The 27,938-nt window shown below is 33.4% G+C and overlaps 1 long non-coding RNA gene across 1 annotated transcript; it reads right to left on the bottom strand.

Annotated features, from left to right (window-relative positions):
* Positions 1-238: 238 nt before the first annotated feature.
* LOC124357835 lies at positions 239-26,745 on the bottom strand. Its single transcript, XR_006921988.1, has 3 exons — positions 26,648-26,745; positions 8,346-8,393; positions 239-354 (listed from the first exon to the last, which is right to left on the bottom strand). It is a non-coding gene; the product is annotated as an uncharacterized LOC124357835 (long non-coding RNA).
* Positions 26,746-27,938: the final 1,193 nt, after the last annotated feature.

Raw genomic sequence — 27,938 nt, forward strand, 5'->3', positions numbered from 1 at the left:
TGATTCAAGGTCGTAAAACTCCTTCATGTCAACATTTCTCCTGATAGTTACATCTCTGTAGGGAAAACTGGGCTCCAACTCTGAAACAGATACATGTAAGTCAGTTTACTTCACTTGTCAACAATCCTGCCGATTTCTGATTCAAGGTCGTAAAACTCCTTCATGTCAACATTTCTCCTGATAGTGACATCTCTGTAGGGAAAACTGGGCTCCAACTCTGAAACAGATACATGTAAGTCAGTTTACTTCACTTGTCAACAATCCTGCCGATTTCTGATTCAAGGTCGTAAAACTCCTTCATGTCAACATTTCTCCTGATAGTTACATCTCTGTAGGGAAAACTGGGCTCCAACTCTGAAACAGACACATGTAAGTCAGTTTTATTTCACTTGTAAACAAACCTTCCGATTTCTTATTCAAGGTCGTAAAACTCCTTCATGTCAACGTTTCTCCTGATAGTGAAATCTCTGTAGGGAAACTGGGCTCCAACTCTGAAACAGATACATGTAAGTCAGTTTTACTTCACTTGTCAACAATCCTGCCGATTTCTGATTCAAGGTCGTAAAACTCCTTCATGTCAACGTTTTCTCCTGATAGTGAAATCTCTGTAGGGAAACTGGGCTCCAACTCTGAAACAGATACATGTAAGTCAGTTTACTTCACTTGTCAACAATCCCGCCGATTTCTGATTCAAGGTCGTAAAACTCCTTCATGTCAACGTTTCTCCTGATAGAGACATCTCTGCAGGGGAAACTGGGCTCCAACTCTGAAACAGATACATGTAAGTCAGTTTACTTCACTTGTCAACAATCCTGCCGATTTCTGATTCAAGGTCGTAAAACTCCTTCATGTCAAACGTTTCTCCTGATAGTGAAATCTCTGCAGGGGAAACTGGGCTCCAACTCTGAAACAGATACATGTAAGTCAGTTTACTTCACTTGTCAACAATCCTGCAGATTTCTTATTCAAGGTCGTAAAACTCCTTCATGTCAACGTTACTCCTGATAGTGAAATCTCTGTAGGGAAACTGGGCTCCAACTCTGAAACAGATACATGTAAGTCAGTTTACTTCACTTGTCAACAATCCTGCCGATTTCTGATTCAAGGTCGTAAAACTCCTTCATGTCAACGTTACTCCTGATAGTGAAATCTCTGTAGGGAAACTGGGCTCCAACTCTGTAACAGATACATGTAAGTCAGTTTACTTCACTTGTCAACAATCCTGCCGATTTCTGATTCAAGGTCGTAAAACTCCTTCATGTCAAACGTTTCTCCTGATAGTGAAATCTCTGTAGTTTTAAATTATTTTAAATTTATTGTAATCATATTTCAGAACTCCAAGGGCTTGACATTACAGTATAAGGTTTGCCTATCTTTTACTGCCTATCGTGGATGAATATATCAAACTGCATAATATTCTCATGTACGGCATAATATTGGCAAATTAAGGACTTTTTATAACACTCTGTTTAATAAAGTACGTCTACTTCTTTCTACATACATTTGTGGCTGTATTAAATGTGTGAGAGCTTATAGGTGGCTCTGTATAATTTACAACGACTTGGCTTTGTCTTTGAAATCAAGACGTAAGGTAATTTTCGATTGTATATTTAGAAGTCAAATATATCTTAAAAGTAGATTTATTATTAACCCAATCGTAGTCACTAACTACCTCAAAAACTACTTAAGTCCAGTTTTTCATTAACTAAGTTTAATTTCACAACTTGAGGTAAGACAAGAATATTAAACCATCTAGAACAGGACCTACATTGTTAATTTTTTATAACTTTAAACCTGCATAATTTTACAAAGAATAAACACTTTGAGGTCGGATTAGCGACTTTGTACTCTACTAACAAAGACCTTTAATTTGATGTACTACTTGAATTTGATGCTCTCCCTTTTAAGATTCCCTTCTGACTCCTTGCGTGCCATCCCACTGACACGAGAAAAATATGGTAATTACTTTAAAAATTACATTTATAGGTGCAGTAATGATATACCACAAAGTTTTATTGCTTTACCTGCAATCGTTTATATATATATTATTGTTTATAGTACAACTTGTTATAATAAAGTTATTTCCTCGTGCTCCATCTCCTGACGCGATATATGGTCGTCTCATAGCCATTATAAATCAGTTTCGTTTTGACATTTCCACAGTAACAATCCATAAAATGTTCATAGACAGCACCATAGGTGGGCACAAAGGGGGAAAAGATTATACAAAAACAGTTACTAAATGAAAGGAAGGGCGTTAATACATACAATAGTAATCCATTTTATCATCCACCTCACCTACTTATATAGGTGGGTGGATGGACCAAATGATTGTGCAAAGCCGTTCAACTCGGTTGGTTGTCTTCTTCCACATAAAAAATTGATAACGTGCCTCGGAATGTATAGCGACGTATTCACAATTAAACAAATGATTGAGGAGAGGCGGTAATATAAATTTGAATCCCATAAAGCCTTTATAGATTTCGAAAAAGAGTTTGATCGAGTTGATAGTTTATTACCGTACAGAGTGATGAAAAAGTAGTGTTGGTACAGGAATGGTGTAAGCCCCAATTCTTCTTGGCATTACAAAAGTAAAATTTTCTAGGTTGTTCTGATAACATGTGATTTTTCTGTGCAATTTTTATTTAAGGCCACTTTTGTTTTTTAAGGCTTTTTATGCAGGGTAAGCAAAAAAAAGTCCCAAAATGTTATAAGTTAGTACAATAACAAATATTACAGATCTGTTTATTGATAAATATCTAACGTTATTTAAAACCTTCCTCTAGTTATTCTAGACTTGCCTGTCTATACACCTCAGATTTTAAGTAAGCCTAAAGGAAAAAAAAATTTTAAGTGTGAGGTCTGGGGAACGTGTCGGCCAATCAACATTACCGCTGAACGAGATAACGTTTCCAGGGAAAGGGATCTTAGCGCTTCCTTCGATATGCGAGCAGTCTATGACGTAAACCGTCTTGTTGAACCCACACATCAAGTTTATCCATTCCTAAGTTTTGGAGTTGAGGGTTGATGGGTTTGACGTACAGGGTTTAAACCTGTACGTAAACCTCAAAAATTCATATGTAACAAGACATGTTTATATTTATTAGTATATAAATAAACTTCAGAACGTTATGAAGACAGCAATACCAAATACTTTATGGATTGAGTATAAAAATATGTGTAATGAATTTCTAAAAGAACGCTTGCAAAACACAAATTATCGACCTGGTACAATAGAAATTGCCAATCCAGGGTTCAGGAGTGAAATAGAGATGAAGACATGTGGGACACAGATACGACTATTTCCCGGAACTGCTCGGAGTGGAGGGGGAATGGACCAGCGGACTGCGTTATCGCAGGAACGGCAGAATATAGGAAACGAAGATGCTAATGCTATCTAGCAGCTAAACTGTGGGATACTGACATAGGAACATGGCAATATAACGTTGGGACGTTACTGTTGTTATAGCATCTTCCTCTTAAAATAAATAGAGAGCCAATAATTCCATGTTCATAAATTGAACAAAAACCGTAATTTATTCATACTGCAATGATCTCTCGTGTATTTTGGGGTTGTAACCAGACTAATATTGGAAGTTTTGTTTATTAGCACAGCTATTGACAAGGAAAAACTTCACCACTCCACAAAAGAGCATGTTCTTGGTCACTTGCAAAATATTCTATGCGCCCAATGACGTCTTAAAACATCGTTGGTTTAAATCACTGAACAACTAGATTTGTATTTCCATTTTGTTGTCATTCCTACGTAGTTCAAACTAAATATATACTAGAAATTTGTTTAAATTAGCCCAGGATCTATCAACGCCGTAAAATAAATAACATTAATACCAAAATGTTACCACTATGCAACTCTTGTACTGTTGTTACAGTACATCCACGTCAACTCAAATTTGTGTTGTATGCTAGTTAAATTCATACAAATTAATTAGTAGCTATGCAAGGAAGAATTTGCGCACATCTATTTCGGATATTTTACAATATCCGTGGCGTTGTAATTGATAAACTGGCAATAGCTGGCCTTTTATTTATTTATTTTAATTAACTAAATATTCCTTGGTTTTAGTCATTATTTATCACGTATTGAGTAGGATTTGCTTAAAACTAGTTAAATTATCGATTATTTTGAAAGAAAAGCCACGAAAATGTTTTATCTGCCTGCAACTGGGATTTCTGTATAAAAGAGAATTATTTTTCAATAATAATTATAATTATTACTAATACTTTTAATATAATAGTAAATCTTATTTTATGCCTTTAAACCCCACTTTGGCCTTTTAATTTTTAACACGTGTTGATAACAAAAAAAAAAACTAAAATTAAAAAAATAGGCTGTTAACAGACAAAATTAGCTTTCATTGTTTAAATAGAAAATTAGCTTTTTAGGCATAATTTAGTATTTTATAATTTGCCTGTCCATAATTCAAAGGAACAAATCAATCTGGCAAACACATCACGTATATTATGCATATTATATTTGCTCTCAAACTTTTCATTCCCGCCGACATACATTTCTATTTGGAAGAGATTGCTATAACGGGTAGCTGTTTTAAAGACAAAAGCGACGAAACGAAATGTAGTAACTATTTTGATTCAGTACAGTAGGTCAGTTGGTTTTCATATTAACAATATGTGCACCAAACTGATAAGCAGAGAAGAGAGCAACTGCAAATTCCAGAGCGTCTGTTGTAAATATAGTTCGGCCATTGCTGGCCGGGAGCCATGATACAGGCAAACCCGTGGCTAGAAGGGCTGACTTGTCGACTGGGAGAATTGTTCTCTTTATAAGTTTTCTACAATACTTAACTACAATTATACGTGTTATTGTTAATAATAAGGGATTAAATAAGAATGGAGATGATTCTTTGTCCACTGCAGTAATAATGTCAATGTTCGTTAGTAGTAGGAGCACTGGATCTCTTATCATTATCAATCAGAAGGTGGTTGAAATTCTAATCTACATTTAAACCCTGCAAGCCATTTAAATGCTCAAGATTAAATTATGATTTACTTCGACTGGGTGTATTCTTTGATATTTTAATGGAACTAAAATCTGTCTCATTACCTTATATTTATTATTTATCTTATAAGTAATAAAAATTATCGGTATTAATTGCTTTTTGAAAACTAAAGGGAAGCCCATAGTCATTCCGTAAACCACACATAAGTAAATTATCAGAAATAATTTATAAATAGTTATTTATCTGTTTCATAAGACACATTACATTAATAACTGTTAAATTAACAGTCCACCAATGAAGAGTTTATAAGTTTGAATAATTTAAAATCTTTTCTATTATCATACTGCAATTGCAACTGTTAAATCTCCGTGATTATCAAGTGTTGAATTCGCAATAAATTACCAGAATCTTTAAAAATGTAATGTACTACACAATGATTAAATAAATTGCGAAGATGTTACCTGATAAGCCAGGCATACAATATTGTTGAAGAATACTTCAGTTATTATTTAAAAAAATTCTATTTCTCGTATATCATGAAGATAATAATTGGTTCAGATATTTAATTTTTATTTATATTCCTTTTATTTGTACCGTTGACTAGACTACATTGAAAATTCGCAAATGTGAAATTTGCATTGCATGCATGAATAAGGATATTTTCTTAGATTTTACATTAGTTACAGCCATTAAAAGTACTTTTCGTAAAGATATGAAAATAGAAAAATCTATTGTTGGTCAACCCACTTTGAATTGAAGGCATTTAAATTTGTATTCAGCGGATATTTCATAATCAAGTTCACCGAAATAAGGCTTAAAAGTTTTAAAACACGAATATACAAGATAACGGAAGGAAATAACATTTTTGTTTATTTATTAAAACATTTGTTGTCTTTTAAAGTAGTATGTAATTTTAAACATGGGACCTTTTCATATGATTATTTATTAAAACTGTCATTCCTTTAAGTCATTATTTATATACATTGTATAAAAATTCAAAATTTTCAGCCACTTTACTTTTGCTTGGTTGTAAAGTTGCCTGAAATTTTAAATTCCAACGTTTATTTTTCCTTGGTGGGTAATAAAAGTAACTCTATACTTTTTCTGTTCCTAGAAAAGTTATTTTTCATACATTTTATTTCATAATGAGGAATGTAATAAAATTAGTTGTAGATAAGCACTAGTATCATTAGTTACAGATTAGTTGTAATCAATCGAGGACATACATCAGTATCCGAGAGATAATCTTATCTCTTGAGTAAATAGAAATATTCTTAATCATATTTCCGCCATTAGGGTTGTCCGGACCAATCGTCGAACTTTCATTTGTACACACCAATTAATGTGTTCTTGTAATTAGCGAATATTGTTACACGACACCAGTCAAATATTTCAATCTTAAAAGATTAAAAAATATCCCATTGAGATGAATTAAAGCAATTTTAAAAATAAAACTAAAATTTACAATATGAACACTTCAATTAAGTGTCACAGTGCTTCTGTATCTCTGGTAGTGTGATTTAGTTTCTATAGAAATATATTTTCATTTTTGTAGTTGCAGCTTCGATTGTACGTAGTTGTATGGTTGCAGTTTAACATTTAAAATCCAATAATAATTAGTGGTTTAAATGTAAAAAACGTTGCAGGTTTAGATGTAACTCTGTGATGTCACTTCGGTGACGTTTAAACCATCACTTTCCGTGAATTGTTCTTAAACTCAAGAGGTACCACTTTCTTTCTAAAATTATTGATGAATATTAAGAAAAACGTGTACAAAACGGGTCTTTTATTTTCTCCCTATATCTCTGTTCGCAAGAAAATATACCTCTCGCCTATTTATCAATTTCAAGGGCGGTTTCACTTACTTCTCTTTAGCACCTAAATGAATCTCTTGTGTGTAGCTGTAGAATCACGATAATGTTTTTACGCCAAGTGTTTTTTAATGTCTGTAAATATAAAAATATTATTAGTAGTAAAAGGTCATGAAATATATTAAATCTATTTTTAGTACTTATCGCGATAACACTGCTCGGCACTAGAAGTGTAACTTGTGTACTTTTCACAAATCTGTTATTCCCCATTTCCTGTTAGTTTAACGAGAAATATTTTGCTAGATTATTTTGCATTGTAAGTAAAGGCAATGAAACACAACTTTAACAAGTCAACCCAGAAATGAACGGTAAACGGACTGTAGGTCCACGTCGTAAAATTGTCGGGGTAATTTCTTACCTATAATGAACATATTTAATGAACAACTATTATGAAGAAAATTGATCTGATTATTGTACATGAAATAAACTCTCTTAAAACGTTAACCTCACTTTTTAATGCACCTACAGTGAGTAACGCATCTCCTACTTTACCTATTACTTCTAAGCGCTTATTAGGAATGCTGTTTCCAACACTGCTTCTCGAGGAATATCTCCCCACTCTTCAATGACAACACGCTCAAACTCTTCAAAGCCATCGGTAAAAGTTTCAAAAGCTCTAGTTTGCCTCTATGTTTCACTGGATTCAGGTCTAATGATCACGTATCCACACTTATTATTGGGCGATTCCTTGAAGTACTTTATCAACAGAAGTAAAATTTGTCCATCTTCTTAGCAAGGTACTCCTCAACCACATCTGTTCAACCTTAGCTATGTTACCGAAAGCCACAAGCAGAATCGATCGATTGACCTATCGTCATTATCTACTACATCAGCTATATCAGATTCATGTTAGAGCTCGTAATAGCGTCTATTGCACACTTACATTTTAGCTTGATAATGTAAAACATCTTTATTTCGGATTTGTCTAAAATAACGAGCTTATAGTTATGAAAGCTTTTTAAATCGATAACTTTAAAAATCGATTATTAAACAGTGGGGTGGTAAATTATAGAAAATTCCTATTTCAATAAAAGTTATTATAATTATGTGAAGGTAAAAATGTGTAAGTTCCTTTAGCTAAAATATTTAGCATATAAGAAAATTACACATGAAAAATTATTAAAAATATACAATTTTTTAAATTCATTTTGATATAATCTGTAATTCGTTTTTGTCCTCGTGTTATCTCACTAATATGATAATAACAAGTTAATAAGCTATAATTACTAAAAAAAAACTAATACATGATTAACTTAACATAACAAATCTAAGAATAATGTTATCTCGAACTTTATATTCTTCAGAAGCGTGTGAGATTTGTAAATAGAATTGTCTGCTATTTTTATACGACATAGTTTGCCATACCGAGGACAGCGTAACAATCTAGCGAGCTACGGTTGGCAATGGTGTAAGTATTTATAAATTATCCTAATTCAGTTATAAGCAACAATATATCTTGCCAACTAACAAGTAAGTTTAGTTTACAAAAACTCACCTCCAACTGGGTCATTTTCATCAACCTTTATTGACATTTCAGCACCCTCTGGAACAGAAGAGCAAACTTTTAGAAATGTGAACTTCTTCAAAACTGGGGTATTACACTATTTGCTAATACGAAAGCTTAGCTGCTTTATCGCTTCACTTTAAATAGAATAGCATTCCATCCAAATCCTTTCTATTGCATGGTGGAAAAATTGACCAGGAAAATGAACGAAGATGGATGGAGCAAGGTCGTGTAAATCTCCGACGTAAATTCAGTTCAAATGTTGATTCAGCCAGCAAGAAAACAGAAGCCACCAAACAACGTCACGCATTGTCTAAGCAAAGCATGAAACGGTTTGCAACTGTGCCAGTTCTAATTTTGAAGCTTTAATTCAAACTTAATTACCTAATATAATTACTCACTTAGGTTACAGACGTTGCTCACGAGCAGGGTAAAGCCGTGTTCCAATATAACCCTGTGCACCCAAGTGTAACACTATATATAATGTATATTCCGGAAAATGGTGCCATTTGTATGTTCCGGAATGGTGTCGGTTAAAGCCCACTTTGCTACGAATACCTTGTTACACTTGGCACATCATATGATTTTCATTCTATTAAATAACCGAGAAGGCTTATATAAGGCTGAGAATGTTTGACCTCTCTCTGTTATATTTGCTGCATACTTAAAGAAAAAGAATTGATAGTATGAACAACGAGTCTATCATGAACGCTAAGTTACATATTGGTTCATAACAAACTTCTGGTTAAAAGTTTGAAAAAGTTTTATTTCATTGAATTACATTTAAGTCTTTTCGCTTAGAATAAGATTTGTATTTCACAAACTGATATATTTTATTGGTTCTTTAATATCCTTACCTTCCGGATATTTGCCTTTTTTCTTGAGAAAAACTACGTTTTCCCGCTCATCTCGTAATCCAAATAATATTTTCCTCCATTATATAATGATGCCTCATAATCTTTTGCTGGAGTAAGATAGTTCTCTTAAGGAGTATAATCTGAGAACTTATTGGCTGAGCGTTAGCAAAGGGTCCGCACGATATCTCGGAAACGAATTGACCTATAGATTTTAAATTTTGCATGAAGCTTATAGAAAGGAATGAGTTCTATGATGGTGCATGTCCAACCATGGAAGTAGCTGGCCGTCATTGAAGGCTATGACTCAGTAGGCCGACACAGTTTTCTATTTTGTCTGCCAGACGGGATGTAACAGTTTCTTTACGATTGTCCGCCTTTATATCTGTCCACAGGATACCTCGAGAATGAAACAAGCTATAGGTTTGACATTTTGCATGGACCCTAGTGAAGCTTGTTAGGCGACACTTGTCATGGCGTACCAACAACACGCGTGAATGTTGTACCATGTAATTTAATTGGTGAGGGTTGTGTAGTGTTGCTACTGTTGTAGATGGAACAAAAATTTTAGTATTTACTTATATTGACATGGTATAAATGTTCACATACTTTGCTTAGTTTGAGAAAATAAAGAAATATTACTCGTATTTAAATGTAGACTTCCATGAATTTTCGCTAAACTCTAATAAAGTCACCTTTTCATACTTCTAAATTTTTGAAACGCCACTGGAACAGTTGCCAAAAAAAAGAATTATATTTTAATAAATGGGACCTTGTTAGAAGGTGTAGATTATGCAAGATGCGTTGACTAGCCTGCAACAGTTTGGTAGTATGCGTACAAACAATGAGTGATTATAGAATAAAATATGAATTATGAAATGTCTTCTTCAAAGGTTTGTTCTACTGTAGATACACTGCTTCTAAAATTCACTGAGTGATTTTAGTTAACGCAGGGTGGAGTAAATACCCCTCCGCCGCTGCGATGCCACCCTCTCCCAGTATCCCCACCACTCGGCACACGCCCCCTTGCTCTATCCCCTGACCGGGCCACTGCCACTTAAAGGCTAACCTCACACTAAAACCTATGCTCCCTGGATACGTCTTTATATTGTATTGTAGTTTTGTATAGGCCTTCACAAAAAAATACAGTATACTTATAGAATAAGTAAGTAGCTGCAGTGTAAACAAAATGGCGCGAGCGAGACACGACCCACACAGCTGATAAAACAGAGACGAGGAGATGCTGGTCCTATTCCACACCAGTGGAGGGGGCTCTCCTGCGCGTGGCTGCTCATATATTTGTTTCTGCGCAGGTTTCTTTGCGAGTGGTTGAGTACTGCAAAAAAAGAGAAGCCTTAAATTCACTTTCCAGCCAGTCTACGTAGCTTATTTGGATCAGCAATACATTTATTTAAGCCTATTTACAACTAGAAATAAAACTTATGCCATTATACGATTGTGGATCGTGATATATACGTATTTTCTAAATAGATTATCCTTAATTGAGTAATCGTTTGGACGATGTCTATACTACTCTTTATACTGCTAATTGATTACAAAGCGTACATTTCTTAAAACTGTTGGTTCAGATCTTCTAGAGTCTTTTAAAGGAATTTCCATTATCTTTGTTTTTTTTAATCTATATATATAAAAAATGAATGTTTGTATGTTTGTCCTTTATGGAATCGTGAACTATTGGACCGATCATGATGAAAATTTGTACGTATATGTATTTTTCCACGGAGAAGGTTTATAAGCTATGCCCATCCCTTTCCCGATTCAGGATTCCGCCCCACTGGTTACAGAAATACCCATAAGAAATGCATTGCAGCAAACATATGTTAACGTCTTTTCAAAATTTTTAATCAGCTGTTCTTTGTAAACATATATTACACTTATAGTTTTAAAGCATAGAGTAAGCTTAAGAGAAACGACAAATTTTGTTTAAACTGTTTTTGCAATCACTGTTAAACATAGACTTTACTATCCAGATAATACAATTCAAATTTGACTTAAAAATTCACCTTTAACTGCAATATTTATTTAATATAAACCATGCTCATGCTTGATCAGAAGAGTAATGCAGATATCATAATTACTATCTTACGTTGGCTACAAATATAAAGAATGTTATAAAATCAACCTTAGTTGTTTTTTTTGACAGAAGTATGGTTCTCAAAACTCCGTGTGTACATATTCTCTCGATCGAGACAACAAAGCAAGCTCAATCGTGGCATCGGAGATATAACTAATTTAATCTAAAATTTATTATAGTAAAAAAAATTTACTAAGTAATATAAGGACTTCGGTTCTTAAGATTTGCGTGCGAAGCCGTGGGTAACAGCTAGATAGAGGCAGGAATATGGTACATACCTTCATAATACGCCCAAGAGGCTCACGATGGAACGACTATCAATTATCTCAGCAATGTTTAGAATGTGATAGAAAAAGAATAAGTGAATATAGTGTACTGTTTTCAACGGGAAATTGCGTGCGAAGCCGCGGGCAACTTTTGCAAAAAATTATTGAAATGCGCAGCAAAGCGCGCCGGGCCCGCTAGTATCTACATATTACTTAACTCTGATGCAACCACTACATTTTTAAACGGTAATAATTATTTCATTCACATATTGGTATGACATTAATCTTGAGATACTGAATATCGTAATTGAATGTTTAAAGAAACTTGTGCCATTTTGTGTAGTTTTAAAGTTACAGTAAAGGCTATTTTACTGTCATAGTTACACCAAATGCTATCTATATAGTGTGAACGTTACAGTAAGTGATATCTGTATAGAGTGAAATGTACGGCAAATTACATTTCTATAGTTTTAAAGTTACAGTAAAGGCTATTTTATTGTCATAGTTACACCAAATGCTATCTACCTGTATATAGTGTGAGCGTTACAGTAAGTGATATCTGTATAGAGTGAAATGTACGGCAAATTACATTTCTATAGTTTTAAAGTTACAGTAAAGGCTATTTTATTGTCATAGTTTACACCAAATGCTATCTATATAGTGTGAACGTTACAGTAAGTGATATCTGTATAGAGTGAAATGTACGGCAAATTACATTTTTATAGTTTTAAAGTTACAGTAAAGGCTATTTTATTGTCATAGTTACACCAAATGCTATCTATATAGTGTGAACGTTACAGTAAGTGATATCTGTATAGAGTGAAATGTACGGCAAATTACATTTTTATAGTTTTAAAGTTACAGTAAAGGCTATTTTATTGTCATAGTTACACCAAATGCTATCTATATAGTGTGAACGTTACAGTAAGTGATATCTGTATAGAGTGAAATGTACGGCAAATTACATTTTTATAGTTTTAAAGTTACAGTAAAGGCTATTTTATTGTCATAGTTACACCAAATGCTATCTATATAGTGTGGACGTTACAGTAAGTGATATCTGTATAGAGTGAAATGTACGGCAAATTACATTTCTATAGTTTGAAAGTTACAGAAAATACCATTTCTATAGCGGGAAAGTTTACAGCAAATACTGTTTTTATAGTGTGAACGTTATAGGAAATGCTATTTACACAGTGTGAAAGGTAAGCAAATGCTATTTTATAGTGTGACAGTTACAGTAAAAACTATTTGTATAGTCTTAGAATCATAGTTAAGGGACTCACTCAGTTAGTTCAAAAATAGATTGAAAGATGCGACTATCAGCAAAAGTACAGTAATATGTGAGCTCTTTCATTTCTTGGAACTAAATTTTTAAATCGGATAGTGTCAAAATAAGGGTGCTCTCTTACCCAATTTTTCATTTTTTTAGTTACTGCGCATACTGAGCCTTGAGAGGGAAGTTAATCGTATTTTTCCTATAGATATAAGTACGCTTTTGAGAAACGAAAATTGTAAACTTCATTTACAGCTCTAGACGTACATTGAAGGGTTTAGAAAGGTTGGTAACGCGGTGTGGAAAGCTATTTTGAAGATTTGACCTGGCAGGGAAAGACTTGATCTCAGTAACACATGTAAATAACAGGGTTCCCTCCTCGTATGCCAAGGAATGTAGGGACAGACGTCGGTCCATTTGCTCTGAAGAGGCTTGTACTAACAAGTCTGTAAATAAGTTTGTGTATAGTTGTGTTTAAAACATACTACGTAATTGACTTACAACTGCGTTGAACACTTAAATTAAATTCTGAAAGCTGAATGTATTTAGTTTACTGATGCATATTGACTATCAATATTAACTGCTGTCACTGAAAGTATAAGTGATCATTTCAAAGATTATTTCTTTATCTGGCATGTACATATTTCGCTATCTCTGATATGATGAAGATCTTTGAATGATGGAAAGCGACAATGTTTCACAATACCTGTGTATTTTCCAGATGTTTTCTGTGTATTTATTTATGAGACAATTGCAGTAGCTGATTTCAGAGTTGGGTTATACTTATCCACGTAAATACCTAGCATGACCTGCATCATACAATACCAGATGATCTGCCAATCCCTTGGATCTTTCTTACTCCGTTATGTAAGGTATTTGGCAAAATTTAGTTGCACTAATTTGGCAGTTATTGTTAGATTTAAAATAGACTGAGCATACTTTGATGTCGATTGTACAGTGCACTTCATTGTTATTGTAGTAACCCCTTCAATTAAAATTGAAATTCTGTATTGTTTTAAAGTTTTTTAATATTGGATAAATAATTATTTTTCTGTATTTTCTGCTTTAAAATAAATACATTAAACATTTTCTTAAAAGGAAATAGGATTTTGGACACTTGATATCGTCTTATGTTACAAAAATAGAACTTGACGTTTCAAGAGTGAAATCTACCCCCTTCCTCAGCTGTAAACATCTGTATTACGTAAGGCTAAATATTGCGTCGAGGCTTAAAGTTTGGAAGAATTCACAATAGGATATTTTCTTTGTTATCACACCAGGTTCCATTTTAATAAGAACTCTTATCTAGTGTTTTCTACTTTATTTTAAAGAATTCGCAATCTATAGAATTGTTGTTTTTAGTTTCACTTAGTTGTACTGTTATCGTGTTAGATAAAGTAAAACACGTTTAAAACAACTTCATATTTTTAGGTGTGGATACATCCTTTCCGGTACTGCGTTACGTCGGTCTGTTTTATTCACCATTATGATATGAAAAGAAAGCGGCCAACGGCGATGACCTTTGCCGGTTTCCAGATGTTTATTTTCAGCACACGGGAGGCTCCCCCACATTCAATGACACCATTCTATATTTGCGTTCTCCACTGGTCTATTGGCACGCACCATTCAGTTGCAGCTCCATTCTACTCGGGTTTACTGGAGTACGCAGAAGCCAGCGGGAAGGGGTTACCGCGAGTACATTCTCTGTTCCTGTCCACACTGATTGAACGCGAACACTGTTTTATCATGAGATACTAATTTTAGGACCCATGCAAAAATCTTGGGTCTCCTCCAAATTTATATTGGCCATCTGTCCACAAAATATAATTTATTAAAATTGGCCAGAAGACACGACATACCTATGGCAAATTATTTTCCTACATGCAAAAATTTGAATCGTTGAAAGTTTAAACAAATTAAAATTAAGGAATATGAAGAATGAAGAATCTTAGAGCACTGGAAAAAAGTTTAATTTACTATAACTGGTAAATGAATTCAAATTTTCCAATATCATTGATTCCGAAAGACTTTTTGGCAGTAATAAAATTAAGTAGTTTTGAACGCATCACAATTTATCTTCTGTAAACTTGGAAATAATTTTTAATTTATATTTTTAAACGATTCCGCTCATAAATTAGTGGTGGTTACTTTATACTTTACTTATGTGAAAAAATGTATCTTTTGCATAAAAACGCTAACTTTTTCAAAATTTGTTTCATATTTAAGGTAAATAGTAAAGCCTCTTTCTTAATAATATTTTTCAAATGAATGAAAATTTGACAGAATTGTTATTCGCAAAAGGTTTTCATTGTTGTCAATTAATTGTCAAAAGAAATAATTGGGCAACATAGAATTGAAGTTCAAGATTCCGATGTAGAGTTCATATCCACAAGGCGTTCAACGCAGAATATTGTCTTTGCTTCACGACTCGCTTAAATATAATTTAGCTTATGTGGCCTTTACTTGGTGGGAGGGGTTCATTTCTTACAACTGGAAGACGTCTTAAAAGTTTTCTCCCTCATGCCTGTCTTAAAGTAATGCGCTTCTTTTTTTTTTTTTTTTTACTGGATGATTAGTAAGAGGCAAGCGTTTAATGTATCAATGAGACATTGTAATAAACCTTATTACGTCATAGCCTCAACAGAAAAAATGCCTTTTGATTCATTAACATATTAATCAATCACAATGTATTGCGTTTTGGAGATCATGTATTAATCGCAAAAATGAATTTCAGAGAACCCTGCAAACTAGCTTTCAAACAATTGCAAGCCGAAATCCCTACATTTTGCAAACACTTATGTTCTGTAAATTAAGATGCGCCCTGATAAGGGACCGAGACATACATGAGTATGAGACTAGAGGCAGAGACAGCTACCGAACTGAAAGACACAGAACGGTTGCTTATGAGCACTTGCCTGCACAGGCTGGTGATTTAATCAACAGATTACCAGATTCTATCTGAAGTGCCCCAACGCCCCAAGCGTTTAAAAACTCGCCTCGAACGCTTCTTAGCGTCAAAAGCATTTTATAACGTCGGAGAATTCATGGCAAACTGGGAGAGCGATCATTTAGAAGACTGACCCCGACGTTGGAAGTGGGTAAAATTGGCGTATGAATGAGACTGAAATAATGCAAAAACTGTATGTCTGAATGGATATTATGGTATAAATGACAAAATTATTTTCATTTCAATTGCTAGACATTTGCTATTTATTGTACCGTTATTTAGATGTAAGGAAGTCAATTTTAAAGTTTTAAAAATTATTATGTTCGTATGCAAAGTTCCCAGAGAACATTGGAACATAAAGGGCCACCCCCATCATATAGTTTAGTTCGTTATAACTCTATTTGGCAGCAACGTGGCGATATATTATTTTATTTTTAACATCTAGAAGCGGTGCTTTTATATGTTTATTTGCAACTAAACCTTACAAATCGAGGATTCATTATTACAACCTCAGCGGTATCTAACCCCATTTGTTTCGTCCATTTGGTACAACATGTTAACATGTTTTCGCAATAAACGATTTGACTTCTCTTAACTTGACATGTCTCAGTTTGGAACATTCCCATCAGAGATATCCAGATTTAAATGCGTAAAAAAACAATTTTCAAAAAAAAAATGTATTATTGATCTAATGAATTTTAATACGGTTTCCCTTTAAGTTGCAATCGTACAGTTTTCGACCAATTCTACTTTCCATTGTTGCTTGCAAATAACATTGAAGTAAAATTTGAGAAAGCGCAAGAGCCAGTATCTTGGGACACAATGGGCAGTAAAGTCAACAAACTTGAAAAGGAGGCAGTTGTCGTGCCAAGGTATTGGCTAAGAAGCAAGGTTATATCGAGTCAAGGTAGGCTCTAAACCGATTGGTCCTCCACCTTGCACTGCAGTGTTCTTCTGTCTTCACCTGCTGTCACCAGTCTTAAAACAGAAGTTCTCTCTTTTGGACTGGATTTTTTTATATCCTATTAATACTTTTGTAAAGACTGGAGCAGCGTTCAGCACCATTTAAACGCTGCATGGAGCATAAGGCATTTTATAGTTCATATAAAAAAATTAGTGATGTATCTCACATGACTTAATCAAAGTAATTTTCAGGCGGCCTACTTTTTGATGGTCTTTCTAGTATTTAATAAGTTACTTACAGGTTTCAATCCATAAATTTGGATTTATCCGTTTATTCCTGCTGGATAAGGAAGAAATTGTGTTTTGTTGCATTCCCAAGTTTGTGTCTACTTTGTGTATCGGAAATATAACATTATTAATTAAATAAGAATATTTATTGTTTCCTACACACAAAATACAATTTGACAAACAAACAGAAGGAGACTTGATATATAAAACTTATTGATACAAAACTAATCATTACTTAAAGAAATTAAAATAAAATAATACTATGAGCGACTATCATTAAACAAAAATATTACTTTTTCAAATAAAATACAGGACATTTAAATGTATATTCTTAATTACTGGTGAGAAAATTTAGGACCTCAGAAGGCTATGCCTGTTTAGAGGTTCCATTTTTAACATTAAATATAATGTTACTGCAATTGGCCACGCTCATACATAACAAAAAAAAAAAAAAAAAAAACTAAACATACCAGTGCTAAAATAATAACATCAATACTCTTATCGCTCAACATCATTATACCATTTATATTACATTGGTGAAATAAAATAAAATTACACAGACATGGGCTGTTTTCATAAAAGAACAAAAAAATCTATTTTATACTTCAATGCTCATAGGTCTTTCAAGTTTTTGTATAGACACTAACCTCTCTTTAAGTTCTATAAATTAAAATATAAAAATTCATAATAAAATAAAATATAAGGAATTGACTGGGATTTTGAGTTAGTACACTTTTTATAGTTTGAGCTACAAAAGAAAGAGGAAATTATAAAAGATCCAGTGCTCAGCCTGTACCCCAAACTTTTAAAATCTGGTAAAAATGGTAAAGGCTTACAAAACATGTCAAAGATGGAGCTTGCATTTGGTTCTTATACTTTAATAACTAAATTAAAACATCATAACAATTTATTTATGTTTAGCAATCTTTTATGAAGTGTCTGACTAAGCCATCCTTGCTGTCGAAAGTGCTCATAAAATACAAGTTTGAAGTATTAGTTGTGTTATTTTTAAGTTTAGTGATTACAAAGTTTTGCTATTTTGTTACAAAACAATTTCTCTGTGGACTTTATAATATCGTTATAAAATGTAATTTTATTTTGTATTAGGGAAAATGTGTAAGTGATAAAAGATGCACAAAAGTCACCGCACATCAGTTTTAAAATAATAAGATTTAACCGGTTCGAAGCTAAATCTTGTTTTTATAAAAAAATAAGTTGCAATTACAGAAAATAACGTAAATATGTTATCGAAGATTTTCTAAACCCCCTCAGGATTTATAAAATAAGTCGATTTCTGTAAGTCTGAAACATGTTCTTACATTTACTGTTTTTTCCTTTATAATTACAGTTTGGCGATAACATAGGTTTTGTATGCAATTAATTGTGTTAGAAAAAACAACAACTTATTTACGCCGTAGTAAAGATTTTAACTAAAATTACTTACATTTATTAATGAAATATCAATGTAACCATTAAAACTGTAAACATTTTGATGACATTAAACTGAATTATTTTCTCAAAAAAGTTATTATAATTCGTGGAACACTCTCTTAGATCAAAATGTGAATAAATAACATTATTTCCTCAACCTTTACAAATTTAAACATAAATGAAAATATTCGTACAAGACTATCACACAATGCTGATATTGTGTTATTTGAACAATTCAATCTATAAATTTCTACTTTATTTTCGTACGCGTATAAATGTTTTATTTAGGCTTAAAGCAAAGTGGATCGCAAATCCCTCGGTTTGATGTTTTGATGAAGACGATTGAAGAATCCTAAAAGCTTGTGATCCCTTGCCAATAGCAACAATTACTTGGCTTTTACCGGGCGTTATGATTGGCCCGTCCTCGAGACTTGCACTAACACCACATACCGCCAGCTCAATCGCGTTCCACAGAATATGGAGAGGTGCAATACAACGTGCAACAGGTCACGTGAAATAGCAACAATTACTTGGCTTTTACCGGGCGTTATGATTGGCCCGTCCTCGAGACTTGCACTAACACACCACATACCGCCAGCTCAATCGCGTTCCACAGAATACCGATAGGTGCAATACAACGTGCAACAGGCCACGTGAAATAGCAACAATTACTTGGCTTTTACCGGGCGTTATGATTGGCCCGTCCTCGAGACTTGCACTAACACCACATACCGCCAGCTCAATCGCGTTCCACAGAATACCGATAGGTGCAATACAACGTGCAACAGGTCACGTGAAATAGCAGTTGTGAGCTATAATTGTTGAGGTTCAATAAACTGTTGGGTCGAGGCTGAAGTAGTTTCTGCTGTAGCATTGTGGGTGCAGTGACATAGGAGATGGATGGAGTCCGAGCACAACTATGCAATTCTCTGCTAACGTACAGGATGTGCTGGAATAACGCGTTCAGTTCAATCGCGTTCCACAGAATACCGGGAGGTGCAATACAACGTGCAACATGTCACGTGAAATAGCAGTTGGTGAGCTATAATTGTGTGGTTCAATAAACTGTTGGGTCGAGGCTGAAGTAGTTTCTGCTGTAGCATTGCGAGTGCAGTGACATAGGAGATAGATGGAGTCCGAGCACAACTATGCAATTCTCTGCTAACGTACAGGATGTGCTGGAATAACGCGTTCAGTTCAATCGCGTTCCACAGAAAACCGGGAGATGCAATACAACGTGCAACAGGTCACGTGAAATAGCAGTTGTGAGCTATAATTGTGAGGTTCAATAAACTGTTGGGTCGAGGCTGAAGTAGTTTCTGCTGTAGCATTGCGAGTGCAATGACATAGGAGATAGATGGAGTCCGAGCACAACTATGCAATTCTCTGCCAACGTACAGACTGTGCTGGAATAACGCGTTCAGTTCAATCGCGTTCCACAGAAAACCGGGAGATGCAATACAACGTGCAACAGGTCACGTGAAATAGCAGTTGTGAGCTATAATTGTGAGGTTCAATAAACTGTTAGGTTGAGGCTGAAGTAGTTTCTGCTGTAGCATTGCGAGTGCAATGACATAGGAGATAGATGGAGTCCGAGCACAACTATGCAATTCTCTGCCAACGTACAGACTGTGCTGGAATAACGCGTTCAGTTCAATCGCGTTCCACAGAAAACCGGGAGATGCAATACAACGTGCAACAGGTCACGTGAAATAGCAGTTGTGAGCTATAATTGTGAGGTTCAATAAACTGTTGGGTCGAGGCTGAAGTAGTTTCTGCTGTAGCATTGCGAGTGCAGTGACATAGGAGATAGATGGAGTCCGAGCACAACTATGCAATTCTCTGCCAACGTACAGACTGTGCTGGAATAACGCGTTCAGTTCAATCGCGTTCCACAGAAAACCGGGAGATGCAATACAACGTGCAACAGGTCACGTGAAATAGCAGTTGTGAGCTATAATTGTGAGGTTCAATAAACTGTTAGGTTGAGGCTGAAGTAGTTTCTGCTGTAGCATTGCGAGTGCAGTGACATAGGAGATGGATGGAGACCGAGTACAACACTATGCAATTCTCTGCCAACGTACAGGCTGTGCTGGAATAACGCGTTCAATTCAATCGCGTTCCACAGAATACCGGGAGATGCAATACAACGTGCAACAGGTCACGTGAAATAGCAGTTGTGAGCTATAATTGTGAGGTTCAATAAACTGTTGGGTCGAGGCTGAAGTAGTTTCTGCTGTAGCATTGCGAGTGCAGTGACATAGGAGATAGATAGAGTCCGAGCACAACTATGCAATTCTCTGCCAACGTTCAGGCTGTGCTGGAGTGACACTTTCTACGAAAAGATTTATGTCGACAATGCTTGGGTCTTTTCCCATTACCAGTTGTCGATTGGTCAAACAATATCGTTTGGCATACAAATTTATGCCTTAAGTTTCACACATTTCTGTGCGTCTTTGGGCTGAAGTCGTGTGTTTAATTGGAAAAAGCTTCTAACAGCGAATCGTTTTGTGATTTAAAGTTATATTTATACATAGATTACCAGTATAAAATTCCATTGGCTTATTAATAAATTACTAGGTACTTTATATTAGTTACTTTGGAACAACGAAACATACAGAGTTGGTTACTTGTGTGTTGAAACGACAAGAAGAAAGCATTAGTTTTATTGTAACAAATATTAATAATTTGATGATCAAAATGCTTGTTTAAAGATTTATAGAATACAGGGTACTCTGGAGAAAAGGAAAACAGGAGATTGTAGACCGAATAATAAGACAATTCATATAAACATAGACAAGTATTTGATCGTTTCATATGAATTTTTACGTGGAAAGTTGAATAAACTAGGTGCCAGAACTGTAAGTCCACTATTTTGTATAATAACTAGCTTAAAAATAAAAATGTACTGTTCAAAAATATGTTTTAATGTTTGAGGCGCTATAATTTTATTAAATTGTTAAAAAATGAATAAAATCCATGGACAAAAATGGTTAAGAATATTATTCTGAGAAAATTAATGTAAAAAAATTTAATAGCAAACAAATTCTAATTCTAAATTAATGCAATAAGAACAACTGTTATTTTAGCATATTAGCTGAACAGTTTCAATTATATTTTATTACTTTATTATTTAGTTGGTAGCACTGATTATTGGTACTGATGTTAGCTGCTTAAACACATCATAACTTATTCGTAGGCGCTTGATTACTCTACGTATTTGTGATTAGTGTTATTGCATTAACTATATACTGTGTTTATCAATTATTAAAATGTTAATTTAAAAATTCTGTAACTCGATGAGCAGTATGTGGAGATACACCGTCATGTTGAAAATAATATTCATTCGTGTTCAAAGTGGAGTATTTTCCAGAGAAGTACACAATTTAGCGTCACCTTCATTGTGTTTAATATTGAGCTTTGATAAGACGTGTCACAAAATATCTAGTTTGCTTTGTCCTATATTTAGAAGCCTTTCATGTTTCTAACCTTCCATCTCTGGACTTCTTCAGCTTTTACCATATGTTATTAAACCAAGCCATGCTCTTGAAAAAGATGTATGAAATTACTTTAGCAAGTTTGTTAAGATCCCTGCAATACATTAGTATGTAGTAATTTCGTGGGCGCTTTTCTTCTTCAGGCCTGATTGGATAAGATTTTGTGCTAAATGTTTCATCAGGAAAACCATGATCTTACAGCTTTTTTTCAGACAGATGTTCACAATTTGACATTTTTCACTGAATATTGGGTGTTAGACTTCAGCCAATCAATAAATGTCTACGACTTTTGTATTTTAAGAAATACAAAACTAGCATGACATCAGCAAATGACCAGATTTTAAAATGTGTGGTTCTTATGATATTTTCGTAAAGATTAATATGGGGCTCAGAACAGAAACTTATGATCAAAAGGATCAATACTAGGTGAAGTTATATTTTGACATCATTGGCAGTACTGTACTATATAATTGCGGGCCAACACTAAATTGGCGACTGGCCAGAGAATATTTTTATAGATTGGCATCAAAGTTGATGTCCTCTGTTTGGAATATAAACACCTCTTAGTTTACATTATCTAAAGGAAATCATAATATGCTAGGCGCCTTATGTGTAGAGACGTTTTTCTACCGTTTATTTAATTTCCATAGCTTATTTATTTGATTTAAGATATTTTTATTTTTTACGCATTTTTAAGTAGAGACTTTAATATTTCTCCGAAAACGGAGTTTGTAAACGCTTTTTGAGTGTATTAAATGCAAATTTTTGAAAAATACTTTTTGCTAGGGGATGCAAAAGTCAAACTCTTATATAAAAAAATAATATACTTCGAAATCTAAATAAGTTACAGCCGCATTAATCATATATACTTATAGTTATAACATATTTCGAACTTGAATTTGTAAATGATTAACTTTTTTATCCGGTAAAGTTAGAAATAATTAGTAATAAATATTTTCTTCAGTAGGTATCCTAAACTAGCGATTGTTCTTTTGTTCACATTAAACAATTATTTATTCCAAACATTCTGTTCATTTATGCTAAAAAAGCATAATTATTTTTTGTCTACTCGTAATCCAATTCTGAATAACACCTTTCCGAAATTGGTTTTAGCATTCTATTTATCGTTTACAAATGTGAAATAAAAAAGTCGGTATTCTTATAACGAGTCGTCCTAGAAAATAATAGGTACAAATATTGGAACTTAATAATATATACTTCGTTTGCAGGTACTGTAGTATTTTCCTTAGGTCCTTAAACTTCAACGTTGATCGTTATGGAGTCACGTGCCTTATATCTTAGGCGTCAATTGGATTGATCAGTTCATACTCAAAGTCCGATCAAATCTTTTTAAAAGAATCAAAGGTGTAATGAAGGTCAAGAACGGAAAGTCTTCCAAATCGTCTTCAGTGTCTGGATTGGTGACTGGAGGAAGTAGTGTTAATGTCCCAGTTTAAAGTATGAGGGAGATCTGATTCTTTATTTACCTAGCCACGGGTAATGGATTCTAAATTCAAAGAACGAATCGCAATATTATCATGTAGACTTGGCAACATCGCAGCGACTGGCGACACCTAGCGGCAATCTGGCCAACTCAGACTTAACAACTCTGCTTATAGAATCACCGCTCTGTAAACATCTGTCTGAATTTCTCAGTAAGTAATGGAACTTTATACGACAAAGTTGTTATTTTATTCTTCATTCTGATGCGAATTTCAAAGCTGAAAGTGTCCATTTTACAGTGTCATACTATGTATAATACATTTTTCGTTTTAGCTTTTACACAATTCACTGACTGTGGCCCGTAAAACTACGGTATTTGAGTAAAAACAAAGTAAATGATTTTCATAGCAATTACCAAGTCAAAACTTCTTTTGACGGAGTTTATAATTTTTATAACTTTTTAAACTAAATTTAAATCCTTATGTAATGATTTGAATGGGAAAACAATGTTATATCTAATTGTTAATTTCATTTAGCCATTAAAACTTTTCAAAAACTAGTCATTCTCTGTGAATTAAGTATATTTCATGGAAAAAACTAGTCAGAAATTGTGTACAAATAACCCACAAAGTAATGGGTTATTAACTTCATAATTTCATTGCGAAGTAAGTAGTAAATGTTAAACATTTTTGTTATATACTTTATATATATATATATATATATATATATATATATATATATATATATATAAAGTATATAACAAAAATGTTTAACATTTACTTATATATATACAAGTATATACTATTGTGAATTATTTTTGGAAATTACTCCTTCCCTTTATTCCAAACACAAAATACCGTGTAGATAATTAGTAATGTATACCTGTATATTATGAGCTTTCAAAATGTATAAGTGTCATATTAAAAATTTCGACATTAATTCCTTTTTTCTTAAAGTTTTTATCAAACTATTCGGTCTATCAGGTAGTAATAAACAAAGTTCACTTTTTACTGCCATATATGCGACCACTTGTAAGGCTGCAAAAATGCAAAAAAAGAGAAATATATTATCTGTGTGGTGCATTCATGTTATTTGTGAACATTAGAATATGTATACAACGTTTATATACTTTTCAGTAGCGTACAAATTAACTAGTGTTATTTACTGTCGAAGTTTCAGACCTTCAAAGTCGAGTTGAATCGCATGGCTTTTTTTAGTATTTTTCACGATAGTAAAATGTGGAAATTAATTTTATTGGGATTTCTTATACTTTATAAGCTTTATGAACAAATCGTATTTTTTACACTTTTGAAATATTGACTATAAAGTAATGTGCGAATAATTTAGCTATTTCCAAACTTAAACTTGTAAACAAATTATTTTGGAAATATTTAGACATCATTATAGTGTATAGTCTATGTTCTAATAATATAATCCGATTTTGAAAGTACACTATTTCTATTATATAATTATTTTATACTTATTTCCAAGGAAAAACTTATGTTATATATGTTGGATACATATAATTTCCCCATATTATACTATATACTTGATTTAGAATTGTTTTTAATTTTATCACATTATTATACTGCAAACATTTACAAGTTTGTGTAGTTTGTTTAAAGACCCTTATTTTTTAGATGTTATGTGTGATTTTATGCTCATAAAAATGTGTTATTTCCTTTTATATCAATGCAAAATTCGCTCTAAAATTTACTTTAATTATTAAGGACATTCCTTATTTTAATGAGTGATTGGTAGCAATTGTAGTAAGTTAATAAAGTTAAAAAAGTAATAACACTCTGTTAAAAAGTAAGAAGTGTGATCTACAAATAATGAATTTAGAACTCGACAGCAATTTGGCTGCACACTGTAATTTTTTACATATTACGTTTTTTTCTAGTGTTCAAATTTTGCATATTATATCAAATAAAATCATATTACGTTTTAGTGAGAGAAACTTGAATATGGATTTTTATATTTAAAATACTACTCTTTGACTATAAAAACAAACAAGGTTTTGTTTAATAAATCTGTAAAATACAATATATCACAAATAAATACAATATAACACATACAATGTAATTATGGAATCCTTAGAATTAATTATTTTGTGCAGTCAAGATTAATATGTAGTCAGTTATAAATCATCTTAATTAACATTCACACCTAACCAAGTCATATTTAAGCGAATAAGAAGTAAATCCTAGTTTTTATTTAAAAACCAGCATCTACATAATATGCATAGATTAACTGCTGCACAAGACGTAGAAACTGTGATAATTCAGATTTTGGGGACATCCAAGAGGAAAATGCCGACATTCCAATTTAATTACTTTGACATAAATGCATCTTATTGTAAATAAATTAAATTTTTTAATAAATATATCTTTACTGTATTATTTTGTTTTTGTTTTTTTTTCGCCACAAATTCCATTTTAAGACATAATTTTAAGAGTATAATAACTACTCACCTATATTTTTACAAAATATTACTAGTATTATAAAAACTTAATCAAAACTGATTTAATCAAAAAAAGTTGCAAAAGTGATTTTGTCCAGCAAACTGCTGCAAAACGCATCATGTCCAAAGGTTTTTTTTGGAATTAAGGACGTAATTAAATTTGGATTTGTCTATAATTAATACATAAAATGAAGTATTTTTCTGTAGATTTTTTAGTATAATAATAAAATTTACCAAATGCAACATAAACAAATTACAGTTTTTTTCTAATTTCTGAAAATTTAGTTTAGATGGACATAATGCCATCTAAACTAAAAACAGACGACCATGAGTTTTTTGAAACTGGACGACTCATATATTGCCTATTTAAAATGTCTCCGTTTATAAGAACTTCCTGCCTCTCCATTGAATTTATATTTCTATAGCTCGTCAAAAATAAAGTAATTTTTACGCGCGTCTTGCATTTTCATTCCAAAACTTAACAAAGTAGACACATAATATCGCATTAAAATTGTTATATTAATTTGTTAGTTCGTATCATATTTCCAAAATAAACGTGAAAGAGATTATTTTTAAAATAATTTCATTTCAATAAAAAAAAAAAAAATTGTTTGGTATAATAACAAATTGATCAACGACAACGTTCAATATGCATAAAGTTTATCTTAAGGACTAACTAACCTAACTAGAAAAGACATAAGCCATGCAATAAATTCACCTTGCTATTCTTACATGCCTGAAATGTTACCTGTGGAATATACTATTTAGATTTTTTATACTAAAATTGTTTGTATTCTCCAGTGGTTTTAAACTGATTGAAAGTACTCACTTGGCTGTCTGTAGGACTCCAACAACTCTCCCACGGCGTCGACACTGGACTGGCGAGAGACGCTTTTAGCCGCGTCGCGGCGCCCAGACTGCTACGTCACCGTTCCACCATCACGGTCGCAGGCAGTGCCGCCTCCGTCGTCGTCATATAGTCGGCCGTGGACGTCGTCTGAGGAGCATGTCGGGGTGCTAAACTGATCGGAGATCCGAGTATTAGCAATGTTGCTACATTTACAGATATTAATTACAATACAACTTCATTAGAACATTAATTATTGTACGTTATTAAGCATAATCGAAATGTTGAATGTACCCAACCACAAAGCCTCTACGAAAAATGTCCCAATTATTGCATAAGACTTAACAGCCTAAATTAGTATTCAATGCTTTGACCAGTTCTTCAACACTTAAGTGAGGTCCTCGAATCCTGTCAGGTTTGGCGACTTCAATGCCAAACATGTAATGTGAGGTCCTAGGTTAATTAAGCGCCGTGAGAGATCCGTGAAAAAGTGTATGGATAACAGTAATGTCAGTTATTTGTCCATAGGATAACCTACTTATTGGCCAACTGATATAACCTCCATACTTTCTTGACCATTTGTTGGAACCAGATGTGTTTCTCAAACTTATATGAATATTGTTTCAGTCCTCGACTTATCATCAGATAATTTTTCCTAGCTACACCTAAAACCTACCTCCAAACATATAAACAATATTTATATCATCGTTAGACGAATAGATAAAGAAACTGAAATATAGTTCCACTGAATCAAATCTAATTGAGTATTTTCTTTTCTGTCCTTTGCAGAAGTTTTGTGGATTAGGACCAAGACACACTGCCTTTGGGGCCTGTTTGTTTGTTTCCTGCTTTATTTCATGTGTTTTATTATACGTCTCCAAAAGATCTTTAATCAGTTGTGCCAGTAATTTATCTACCTTTTGCTTATTGATATCCTCTCGCCTTGAATTTTAGTAAGTCATTTATTTTGTCATTTAGTAATCTTCCGAACTGTCCTCTGTTCTCAGGTGTAAGTGTTCGATTTCCGGATTTTTATTTGCAGGTTGGAATAGGTTGTATTGTCGACTCTTGAACTGAATCCCGCTATAGGATTTTTCAGACCAGTTTTCCTTGGATTTGACGAATCTTGGTTTGGTGATGAAAGGTTTGTCAAGGGTTGTATTACTGGGTTCTATTGCATCACTGAGTCCTATAAATATATTACTTGAGGACAGAAGGGGATGATTGCTGCCGGTAACTGATGGGAGTTTAAACAGGGCTGTAGAATACAGTC

The sequence above is a fragment of the Homalodisca vitripennis genome, chromosome 3 (genome assembly GCF_021130785.1).
Source record: "Homalodisca vitripennis isolate AUS2020 chromosome 3, UT_GWSS_2.1, whole genome shotgun sequence".
In the NCBI taxonomy this organism is placed as follows: Eukaryota; Metazoa; Arthropoda; class Insecta; order Hemiptera; family Cicadellidae; genus Homalodisca; species Homalodisca vitripennis.